This window comes from Myotis yumanensis, unplaced genomic scaffold, assembly GCF_028538775.1.
Source record: "Myotis yumanensis isolate MYYU_CA2020_CCGP unplaced genomic scaffold, mMyoYum1.0.hap1 SCAF_12, whole genome shotgun sequence".
Classification (NCBI taxonomy): domain Eukaryota; kingdom Metazoa; phylum Chordata; class Mammalia; order Chiroptera; family Vespertilionidae; genus Myotis; species Myotis yumanensis.
The window spans coordinates 33613507-33623269 of NW_027223763.1; the positions used below are offsets into that span (position 1 = coordinate 33613507).

Sequence of the window (9763 nt, forward strand, 5' to 3'; positions counted from 1 at the left end):
TAAAATCAGAAGACTCCCAGAAGAAAACATCAGAGGGAAGGTCCTAACATTGGTCTTGGTAATAAGTTTTTGGATTTGACACCAATAGCAATGACTACAAAAGCAAAAATAAACAAATGGGACTATATCAAACTAAAAAAAGCTTCTGCTAGCAAAGGAAACCATAAAAAAGAAAAGAAAAGAAAAGGCAACATATAGAATGGGAGAAAATATTTCCAAACCACATCCTATGTAATAAAAGCCTAATATGCTAAGTGTCTGGTTGGCTAGTTGGCCGTTCAACCAATCAAAATACTAATAAGACTACTCAACCGCTCACTATGATGTGCACTGACCACCAGGGGGCAGACAGTCGACTGGTTGACCAGCTGCTATGACATGCACTGACCACCAGGGGGCAGATGCTCTGACTGGTAGCTTAGCTTGCTGCTGGGGTCCGGCCAATCGGGACTGAGCGAGATGGGCCAGACACACCCTGGAGTCCTCCTGCAATCCCTCCCCGGCTGGCCATCCTCCCACGTTCCTCCCCAGCCCTGATTGTGCACTGGTGGGGTCCCTTGGCCTGGCCTGAGCCCTCTCGCAATCCGGGACCACTCGGGGGATGTAAGAGAGCCAGTTTCAGCCAGATCACACAGGCCAGGCCGAGGGACCCCACTGGTGCACGAATTCATGCACCAGGCCTCTAGTATTCAATAAAGGGATCTGATCTAAAACAGCAGTTGCCAACCGGTGGTCCGTGGACCACTGGTGGTCTGTGAGGTCCGAAAGGTTGGTGACCACTGATCTAAAATGCACAAGGAACATATACAACTCAATAGCAAACAAACAAGCAAATAAGAAAAACCAAAGAACTCAATTAAAAAATGGACAAAACACCTGAATAGATATTTTTTACAAAGAAGAACAAATGGCCAACAGGTACATGGGAAGATGCTCAACATCACTAATCATTCTGGAAATACAAATCAAAACCACAATGAGATTATCACCTCATCCTGTTAGCATAGCGGTCACTGAAAAGACAAGAGATAAATGCTGGTGAAAATGTGGAAAACACAGAACCCTTGTGCACTGTTGGTGGGAATATAAAGTGGTACAACTGCTATGAAAAACAGTATGGTGGTTCCTCAAGAAATTAAAAATAGAACTACCATATGATCCACAAATCCCACCTCTGGGTATGTATCCAAAAGAAAGAAAACCATTTTCTTAAAGGTATCTGTACTCCCATTTTCACTGCCACATTATTCACAATAGCCAAGATATGGAAATATCGTAAGTGTCTACCAATAGATGAATGGACTAAAAAATGTGGCATATACTAGTATACATAATGGAATATTATGAGCCTTAAAAATAAGAAAATCTTGTGGTTTTTTTATGATAACATGTATGAATATGGAGGGCATTATGCTAAGTGATATTAATCAGAAAGACAAATACTGCCTGATATTACTTACTTATATGTGGAATCTTAAGAAAAAGTCAAACTTATAGAAACAGAGTAGAACAATTATTTCCAGAGTCTGGGTGAAGGTGGAGGAAATAGGGTGAGGTTGGTAAGAGGGTACAAACTTTCAATACAAGGTAAGTTCTGAGGAAGTAATGCATAACATGGTGACTCCAGTTGATAACACTACATCGTATAACTGCAATTTGCTAAAAGTGCAGAACTTACTAGATGTTCTTATCATAAACAAAAAACAGGTAAACATGTGAGGTGACAGATACCATATTGTACATTTTTTTAATTTAAAAAATTTGATTTTAGATAGAGAAAGGGAGGAAAGGAAGGAGAGGGAGAAAGAGAGAGAGTGAGAGAGAGAGAGAGAGAGAGAGAGAGACATCAATTTATTGTTTTACTTATTTATGCTTTCATTGGTTGATTCTTATATGTACCCTGACCAGAAACCAAACCTGCAACCTTGGTGTACTGGGGACGATGATCTTACTAATTGAGCTACCTGACCAGGGCACATTGTACATTTTAAATATCTTACAATTTATCTGTCAGTTATCTATATACATAAAAGCCTAAGGGACCAGTCGACTGGACGACCAGACAACCAGACGACCAGATGACCAGCTGGTAGCTATAATGCACACTGACCACCAGGGGGCAGACAGCTCAATGCAGGAGCTGCCCCTTGGTGGTCAGTGTGCTCCCACAGCAGGAGGCTCATGGCTGGAGATTGCTGCTGCGGCGGTCTGAGCCTTTCCTGCCTCCATGGCAGCACTACCGAGCTGTGGCAGCAGGCGCAGCGGGGTCCGGATGAGCAGGAGTGGCGCCCTGGCCGCCTGCCGCTTTGCGCACTACTACATTCCTTGGGGGATATTGGACTGTGGGGATTGGGCCGAAACTGGCAGTCCGACATCCCCCGAGGGGTCCCGGATTGTGAGAGGGGTCAGCCAGGCTGAGGGACCCCACCAGTGCACTGGGCCTCTAGTACTTCGATAAAATTTTAAAAAGTCTTACTTTATAAAATTTTTAAAGATCAACAACCTAAGTTTCCACCTTTGGTAACTAGATAAAGAAGAGCAAATTATATCCAAAGTAAGCATAAGAAAATAAATAAGACGAATTAAAGCAGAAATCATAGAGAAAATCAATGAAACCAAAAGGTGACTTTGAAAAGATCAACAAAATTGATAAACCTCTAGCCAGCCTAACTAAGAAAAAAGGGAGGACAAAAATTATTATCAGAAATGCAAAAGGTAAAAACAATATAGATCTCACGGAAATTAAAAGGATAATAAAAATGCTATAAACAATTAAATGTCCACGATTTTAATAACCTAGATGAAATGGACCAATATCTTGAAAGACACAATCTGCCAATTTGCACACAGGAAAAAAAGGACAATCTGAATCTATTAAATGCTGCATCAGTAATTATCTACCCTCCAAAACACAGAAAGCAGCAGGCTAGATGGATTCACTGTTGAACTCTAACAAATATTTAAGGGAAAAATTATACAAATTCTCTACAATCTCTAAAAGCAGAAGGAATACCTACTAAGTCATTTTATGAGGTCAGTATCACCTTAATACCCAAAGCAGGCAAAGACTTTACAAGAAAACTACATACCAACATCTCTTATGAACACAGATGCAAAATTCCTCAATAAAATATTAGCAAATTGACTCCAACAATGTATAAAAAGAATTAAACATTATGACCTAGTGGGATTTATGCAAGGCTAGTTCAACATTTGAAAACAACTATCATCCATTATAACAAGCTAAAGAAGAAAAATCGCATACTCATATCAATAGATGCAGAAAATACATTTGATAAAATCCAACACCCACTCATGATAAAAACTCTCAGTAAACTAGAATAGAGGGGAAAATCCTCAACTTGATAAAGATTATCTGCAACAAAAAACTACAACTAACATCATACTTATGGTGATAAACTTTCCCACTAAAGATCAGGTACAAGGCAAGGATAACGAGTCTCACCTCTCCTTTTCAACATCATACTAAGAGTGGTTCTCAACCCTCTGGCCCTTTAAATACAGTTCCTCATGTTGTGACCCAACCATAAAATTATTTTCGTTGCTACTTCAGAACTGTAATGTTGCTACTGTTATGAATCGTAATGTAAATATCTGATCTGCAGGATGGTCTTAGGCGAGCCCTGTGAAAAGGTGGTTCGATCGCCAAAGGGGTCGCGACCCACAGGTTGAGAACTGCTGCACTAGAAATTCTAGCTAATAACTGTAAAGTTGAAAACTGTAAGTCGAACCATCCTGTTGGGGGCTGTCTGTATGTATTTGATCTCACCCAATGTAGTTTTCATCTCTAGAAATCTGATTTTTTTTTAAAGTTCTCTTTCATGTCTCTACTTAACCTGTTGAACAGATAAAACACATTTAATGTCTTTGGCTATTAATTAAAACACTTTGACAGTTCTGGGTTTGTTTTAATTGCATTTCTTTTCCTTATGTGTCACACTTTTCTTCTTTGTATACATGGTAATGTTTTAAGCGGTAATTTTTAATTGGATGCCAGACATTGTTAATTTTACTTTGTTAGATGCTGGATACCTTTATATTCCTATAAATATTTTTGCTTTGTTCTGAGATGAATCTAGGTTTCTTAGAAACAGTTTGAAACTTCTGGCACTTGCTTTTGAGATTTGTTAGGAGAGGGTGGAACAGAATTTGTTATAGAGCTAAGAATGCCCCACTTCTGAGGCAAGAATCTTCTGTGTGTTCTACCAAAAGCTCCATGAATGATGGATGAGTTTTCAGTCTTGCTGATGGGAGCAGACACTACTTCTAATCTCTTTGGAAGGCTCTTCCCTAGTTATGAAGTAGCTGCCTCATGTACTTGTGTTGATCACTGCTCTGCTGTATACGTGAGGGAGGCTCTCTGCAGATCTCCTGATTTCTCCCTCTGCCACTTTCTCCTTTCTGGTATTGTTTTGTGTTATAAACAGAAAGCTGGCACTCATGAATTACTCAAATACCATGGCCAAGCGTGTGTAGGCAGGAATTGATAGGGCTGATATTTGGAGCCAGTCTTTGTCAATATATGGCAGAACCCAAGCCCAGCACCAGAGCAGCCAGCAAGGGTTGGGGATTACAACTGGTTTCATTTTCATGGTCACTTGAGTAATTACTGGTGAAAAGTGGGAGGAGAGAGAGGACAGTCAACTCTGAAATAGTGAGCAGAAGAAAGCCCCGTGTTGGATTTGATGGTGGGCAGGAGGTAAGCCTTCTTTAAAAGACATGTGGTCAGGAAAACTTGGAAAATTCATTTCGTTAGAAGCTTAGTTGCAAATAAAGGAAAACCTTCGTCAAGCAAAGAGGCAGAGATTAAAAAGAAGCCTAGTCCTGCTTATACAGAATGGGATGTCTGAGAGGAGGACAGAGGGAGTGGCCTTCCTCTTGTCCTGGGAGCAGATAATGGTGCTGTTTAGGGAATTCTCTCCTGGAAGAATATAGACTCTTTCCTTCAAGTAAGAATTAGCATGCCTGGGAAAGGATTTAGCCAAAGTTAGAGATCTACTTCTCATGGTGGAGCAGGGGCAGCTCATGAGGTCTACAGAGAAGGAGGCAGTTTACATCCAACTTACATTTGATCTGGGCCTATAGGCCAAACTTTTGGAAATGTAATCCACTGGCAGGACCTGTGGGCTGGAGGCCAGAGATCTAATAGCCTGTTCAGAGAATCCAAAAAATGTATGCAGTTGAAAAGAAGACTGACATTTAATGTTGTTGGGCCAAAGCAATGGACCATGCCAAGGGGCTTCTGAGATGGCCAATAGCTGGTCAGGCACAGGACTGGAAGGCTGTGCGTCAGAATTGATTGGATATTTGGAGCCAACTACGAGGCATGAAAGAATAGAAAGGAGAGAAGTCATGCAGCCAGGGAGAGTAGGATGTCCCCTACATGCCCACTCAGTGCTGCCATGGGGAATGTTAGGGGTAGGCAGATGATGGAGGCAGAAAGTGTATTATATCTCAATATTTAAAAATCTAAGTCAGATCACATCATTCTTTTTCTCAAAGCCTTTTAACAGGTTCACATCTCAGAGAAAAAGGAAAACAAGACTATAGAACTAGGCTTCCCATTGCTTCTCTGACCTCACCTCTTGTCATTCTTCTACCTGTCAGTCTACTCCAGTCACACCACCTATTACTGATCTTCAAACCCTCGTGCTCTCACCTCAGGGCCTTTGCACTTACTTTCCCCTCAGCCCTGGATGCCAATCCCCCACATATCTTCAGAGTTCTGCAACTCTGAGGTCCTTGCTCGAATGTTCCCTTTTCAATAAGGCCTTCCAGGAACATAGGCCTCAGCACATCTTTCCCCCATGCCTACTTATTTTTCCTTATTTGTATTTATCATTATCTAATGTACAACATGCGTTTCTTAATTATTTCTTATTTATTTATTGTCTGTTTCCTCCCACTAGAATTGAAGTTCCATGATAGCAAGAATATTTTTGGCTGTTTGTTCACTGCTATATGTTTAGCAGTCTAGTGGGCACACAGTAGGTGCTTATTAAGTATCTGTTGGCTACTACAGAATGAGTGAATGCCTATGAGGGTAAATGAATTATAGGAACTGTTCTGACAATGAAAGCATTTCCAGATTCAAACAACTGACATACAAATGACTTTGGGAATAAACTTTTTTTTGAAGGTTGGATACTGCCTGTTATCAAAGAGTTACTCAAGTCTAAGAGCTGTCAGGTATTTTCTGACACCCGCTAGCTACCCCTGCTAGTTTATCATTGTAACCACACATGAAAGCAGCAGGCCCCAGGCCCTTTTCTTTCAGCAGCTGAGTGTGTGTGCCTTTCCCAGCTTCTAATTTCTGATCCTCACTTTCACTGGGACTTCTTATTCGGTTTCACACAGCGATGCTGCCAGGTAACTATCTCTCTCAGACATGTGTGCTTTGAGTCTGGCTAACTCCGGGCCAGATCTGCAGACAAAAAGGCATTCTGGCCATGCCTACCGATAGGAGGAGGAGCACTCCAGGAGGAACTCCACCAGCTGACCTGGTAGCCTCCTGAACTCCCGAAAGCATCTTTGTTGTGCTTAAATGGGCCTTCTCATGAGTCCTGCAGGATACACACGATAGCAAGCATTTAAGAGCAAGCTCAATGCACAGACTTTTATGTTATGGTTTATTTTGATTCATTCACTCTGGGGATTCAGCCTTTCTTTGACTGTGAACCTAAAACATATGAGAGAGAGAGAGAGAGAGAGAGAGAGAGAAATTTCCTGGGGTTCTAAAAAGTCATACTTCTTTCTGGAAACTGAGCCTTAGCACAAAGAAATCCCTCTGTACTTTGCCATCTCCATTCTCCATTTTGCACAGCAGCTGCCGCTCTGTGTCTGTGTAGAGCATGGCAAAAGGTGGGAAACTCAGAACAAGTTTAAAGGATCACCGGTGTCACCTTCAAAATTGCTTTCTCCTCTGGTGTCCCGAAATGTCTGTCCTCTTGAATCGCAAAACACTTTCTCCAGCTGATCCTATCTATGCTAATGATTTTAAGTAGCACCTGCAGCCCAAACTGGTATAATCCAGAATGCAGCCCCAGTTTCACCTGTTTTGGTCCACCTAAATATTTCACTGGTTCTTCAGGTTCATTCTATTCAAGGCTAACTCATTAGCTTTCCATCAAAACAAAACGGAAAAATAACGAAAATGTAAAAGATTTTTTTAGAATAAATAAAAAACCTTGGTTCTCCTGTTGCCAAGCCTGACTAATGGCATTTCCTTCCCCCATTCAACAAAACCAGGAAATTCAAAGACAAACTTGATTCTCTCCTCTGACTCTATGTAAATTCCGTCAGTTACTAAGTCACTCCTTTGACACTAGTCTAATAAATTTCCTAATTTTTCCTGACCATATATATCTTTGGAAGAAGGCTTAGATGCTGCCACCATCAAAAGCCAACTTTCCAGGCCTTCTGCTCACTCTTTGAAAGCTGACTATTCTCTTTCTCACTTTTCAGCACTAATTGCTCAGGTGACCATGAAAATGAAACCTAGTGTGCCCCCCCCCCCCCACCCCCCCAATCCCCTGCTGGCTGCCCTGGTGCAGGGCCTGGGTTCTGCAATGTACTCAAGGAAGATCTGGCTCCAAATACCAGCCCTATCACTTCCTGCCTACACAAGCTCAGACATGATATTTGATTAATTAGTGTTAGTTTCTTTTTCTCTAAAATGGGTATAAACCGAAATCTCAGAGAGTAGTTGTGAGGATTAAATACAGGCATACCTCAAGATGTCGCTGTTTCAGTTCTAGCTCATTGCAGTAAATGCAAGTCAATCTTTTGGCTGGTAGAAAGTCTTGCCTTCAATTTGTGAAAAAAACAAACAAACAAAAAAAAAACAACCAAAACGCAAATCTGTGAAGCAAAATGAAGTGAAATGCAATAAAACGAGGTCTGCCTGGAAACTAAAGAACATCAAGCACCTGAAACATAACTGTTGACATGTCCTCCTGGCAAATTAATTCTTTATCCTCTGTTTTTCAAATGGCTGCTCCCATCCCGCTCCTGAAGAAGGCAGTCCAAATCTATTTTGCCATCGCTTCACTGAAAAACCAGACGCGGGCACAGCTCTGTACCATGCTGCCTTCCTTACACAGACTTTGTGGGAGGTTACTGTCACTCCAGTTTAGTGTTTCCCAAGGTGTGCCCTGCAGATTAGTTGCTCTGCATGTCCCTCTTAGAAAAAAGGCTCCATGGGAAGTAAGTGTGAGAAATGCTGCATATATAGTTGCTTTATCTTGAGGAGTCACAATGCACGCTAATTTAGGAAAGCTTCTGAAAAAAAAGCCCTGACATAAAGAAATACATTTAATAAAATGTTTTACATCCTTATTTGACTATGGGCCCCTTTTTGTGTGAAACAACTATTATCCCAAGGGGCATGTGTGGCCTGCTCACTTGGCCTTACTCATTTCAGTCCCTTCACCCCGTTTTAACAACAATTCACGATCCAGAAGTTTGAATTGGAGAAGTACATTCCAGGCTAATACAGAACGAGCTGTGCTTACTTATAACCTAAGCAGCAGTAACACAGAATTCAGGCCTATAAACAGGTTATTATAAAAAGGCATGGTAAAAGCATAGGCTAGTAGAGACCCATAGATTACCTCCCTCTATTGAGCTGAGCCTCCCCCAGACCTCTAAGGGAGGCTGTGCAAATATTACAGGTTCAGGTTTCACTGTCAGGGAGGACTATACCATGCGGATTCCCGTTAGTGCAGAAGTGAGTCCCTCCCACATTTCACCAGAAAATGAGCAGATGAGACTCCGGGTTTTCCAGGGCCCAGGCCTAGTTTTCAAGTCCAGCCAGGGCTGGGGCTGTCTGAATCAATCCTGAGGTCTCATCCCATTGCCCAATAAAGGATAAGGCTCAGAGGGCTGAGAAATCTGTTGTCTAGTGCACAGGTGTCATTCTCAACAAGAACCTTATGGCTTTGCAAGCCTGGATTCTTTGTTCTCAACCTCAAGTGTAAACCAAGAATTGGAGCTAAGAGCTTCTCACGTTTAGAGCCCTAGGCTCTGCTACCGGCCCATTCTTCCTAAGGAGGTATCTCTCAGCATCCAAGCTCCGCTCTCTAATCGAGTTTGTATTAAGGAGACTGCAGCCACAATTAACAGGAAGGAACACCTGGGACCACTGCTTTACGCAATGCACAGGCATGAAGAACGACGCTGCCCCCAAGTGGGAAACCCGCAAAGAGCAGCTTACTAAACCTCAATTCAAGCAACTGAATGGGCTCTGCATTTCCGAGTCCAAGGACCGTCCCACCCCCCTCACCCCCACTTCACCTCCCGCCTTGGAGGGGCGCTGGGGAGGATACTGGGGTGCGGATTCTTTTACCATTATAGGGTGGCGGTAGTGGTGTTGAGTAAAAAGATTAGGCGAAGGCGGGGTCTCCCAACCTCCCGACCCTATAAAGCACCTGGTTAAATCCAGATTCTGGGTCCTCGCCGCGGAGATTTATTTGATTTATCAGCCCAGGAGCGGGGACGGGGGTCTGAGTTTCTAACCAGTGAGAGTTTGGTTTCCACACAGGTGACTGTACATCTGGCAGCTTTGCAGGTTCTGGGCTGGGAAGCAACTTGCTTTTTCCCTCTCCGGGTCCTCGCAGGGTCTAACCTCTTGCAGGACACGGGAACCCAGATGTCACTGTCTGCACTCAATATTCGCTAAACCCACAGGGGCCACTCCGGCGGCGTCTACCCGGCAGCCCCTGCGCGATCCCGCCCACGAGCC

At 42.7% G+C, this 9763-nt stretch overlaps 1 long non-coding RNA gene across 1 annotated transcript in view; it reads right to left on the reverse strand.

Annotated features, from left to right (window-relative positions):
- Nucleotides 1–9529, reverse strand: part of LOC139021161 (uncharacterized) — a 46381-nt gene extending 36852 nt beyond the window's left edge. The window contains exon 1 of the long non-coding RNA XR_011473404.1: nt 9450–9529. This is a non-coding gene — a long non-coding RNA (uncharacterized lncRNA). The remainder of the gene's footprint in view (nt 1–9449) is intronic.
- Between the last annotated feature and the right edge of the window lie 234 nt (nt 9530–9763).